Below are 2,875 nucleotides of genomic sequence, written 5' to 3'. Positions count from 1 at the left end.
CGCCCGCCCATTGGACGGTACAATGATCGTGGGGACGTCATTTGCGCGTCGGGGTTGAGATGACGTCGTCCAACAAATGTGTTGTGTTAGGGGACGTCACCCAGCTCGGTGTTGTGTTTGGTGACGTAATCCTGGGACTGTACTTGTGCGCGGTCGACGTCATCTCGCGCTGTGTCCTCTGATTCGTCTCGCCCAGCTGTGTTGGTGACGTAATAGCTTATACTATGTGGGTGACGTATTTTGTTTTGGTCCGAATCAGGAGATGAAAGTTAGTTTGTACAAACTTAAGCGCGCATTTAAAACCCCTGGAAGCACGCGCTAAACGAGCCAAAATAGATACGCAGACCGTAGGCCACCTTCCCACATCTGTCCCCACACAATAAAAAATATATAAAAGTATTTTTACACATCCCGTCAGCCAAATGGCCTTCCTGTGAAAAAAATAAGAATGTGTGTTTTTTTAACCCTTTCTGGCAATGAAACAGGAGGTGCTAAGACGTTCAAACACCGGATAGAAACCCTTTGAAAGGAATCGAGTCTACATTAACCACACGCTACTTGTGGTGAACATGCAAAACAAACGTCTGATAATATTTGATGCATTGTCTGATTAACCTACACTAGAGATGGCAGCCTTCACCACCAGCGTGTCACCAGAGAATGCCGAAAGGCGAACAAGCACAAAGACACTGCATCATATTATCAGCGCATATTTTTGTTTGCATGTCCACCACAAGCGCTGTGTGTGGTCAATGCAGTAACTTGAGCCCTTGCAAAAGTTCCTATTTGGTGTTTGAACATCTTAACACGTCTGTTTTATTGCCAGAGAAGGGTAAAACCTCTTCTTATTTTCTCATACTTTGATCCTGGCAAAAAAGGTCCGATTTTGGCATTCCTTCTCTGTGGGTGAGCTTAATTCCAGCAGCATTGCTTCGGCACAAACGCAAACCTCTGGAAACGGCTTCGGCGTTCAGTGGCTCATCAGCAGAGCCGGGATCGCTTGGGCCAATGTTGGTGAACTGTCTAATGCTTGTAGGCGAGGATTCTATCTTTACCATAACACGAAACAATCATTAGGTCATTTAAATAATTTAATTTAGCCTGGTGTCTATAAGCACAGTGTACATTTAAAGTCAGGAGTATGCGAGTGCCAAGCTACGTCAGTCACAGAGATGAGGATGTTGCTGTGGGTGTTGGGTTTAACAAAGACAGGGTGAGAAATGAAGACAGTTTCAGTTTCATTTATTTGGTATAGCCATGGCTCACAGGGCTATACTGCTCTTGAATCGGGTGCGACTGCAACAAACAAAAACATGAACAAGAAAACATCTGAAAGTGACTATGTGACTTTGTCCAAACAGAAAATCCAGGAAAAAACATCAAAATATTCCTGAAAAAGCACCGTACACCAACGCTGTGTGCAAAAATCCCAGTGGGATGCAAGTCAAACAACAACAACAACAACCACAAGACAACTAAGATTAAGGCCAACAGTCTAACTCCGTACTACAATAAACAAAAACATGGCCAAACCAAAAAAACTTTTCTAAATCACCAAAATAAAGCCATACATGCAGTGTAACAGTGATCATAGGGACTGTGACCGAATGTTTAACAATAAACTACATAAATAACATGTAACACCAAACCCTAGAGCCATAGGTGGCTGCATGAGTGACTCGACAACAACAGGAGCATCAGTCGGAGTATCACATTTTTCAATGCACCTTTAAGATCAGCACGCTCAATCAAAATACAGATAATACTTTGCAGCGGTCATCCGGAGCAAAACATTTTATTTTATTTTAGGCCACTGAATAGCAGTGGCAGCTAGGGGTGTACAACTCCTCTAGAGCAGTTTTGAGTGAAGATCTCATAGGTAGTTATTCAAGTTGCAGTTTATTGGCAAGACGTGAGAGGAAGACTCGAGGTGGTTAGAAATCACAGAGAAGATGAGAGAGAGAGAGAGAAAAGGCTCTGGTGAGGTTCGGTCATGTGGAGAGACGACAGGGAAATGACGTGGGTCAGAAGGTGGTGAGTGATGCAGGTGGAAGGAAAGAGATGAAGAGGAAGGCAGAAGAAGACGTGGGATTGGGGAGATGTGGTGCGAGCGGACACGGTGGGTCCGAGGAGCAGAAAGAGAGACGGCGCAGGTCAGGTGCAGCGTGGAGAAGGTTGCCAAGGGCAGCTGGACACCCCTACGTGAGTGGGGCAAACGCGTGGAAGAAGAAGAAGAGTTATGAGTGAATAAGGACAACAATATTCTTAGCTCTTTCGGTAAAGTCACGTTGAAGGGAAACAATAAAATAAAAAAATATATATAAAACAATAAAAATTCTCACGACGTTTCGACCATAACACAAACGGTCGTCATCAGGTGTGTCGGTTTGTATTAATTAAATTTTAAACGGTTTATTTATTTATTTATAAAAACGTCAGCGCCACGCGCAGCGATTTGGCAGTTTATTTAGAAGGACGAGTCCATCTATGTTCTGAAAAGAGGAGGGGGGAGACGAAAAATTAATGTATGCTGTCTGAAAGCCATTGTAAGCGTGAACAATCAATTAAGACCTGAAATGGTTTATCAAATCTTTCCAATGATTGCTAAGCCAGAATCCATCTTCTTGGTTGAAATTGTCTCTATGCTTGTATATGTGGATAGCCTCATGAACGAATCTCTCATGGTAGCCAGATGGCTTACAAAGAACCTCTGTCTTGGAAAAGTCAATGTCATGTGAGCCTACTGAATTATAACAATGATCTGCCATGACCGAGGTGTTGGTCCTACCGTATTTAAGGTCTGCTTTGTGTTCACGAAAGCGGTCCGAGACATGGCGTTTGGTTTCTCCAATGTAACTACTACCACAGAGGCAAC

Source organism: Petromyzon marinus, chromosome 60 (assembly GCF_048934315.1).
Source record: "Petromyzon marinus isolate PM22_M1 ecotype Great Lakes invasive population chromosome 60, UKy_Petmar_22M1.pri1.0, whole genome shotgun sequence".
NCBI classification, from domain to species: domain Eukaryota; kingdom Metazoa; phylum Chordata; class Hyperoartia; order Petromyzontiformes; family Petromyzontidae; genus Petromyzon; species Petromyzon marinus.
The sequence above is the reverse complement of the archived record's forward strand: the minus strand, read 5'-3'. Positions refer to the sequence as shown.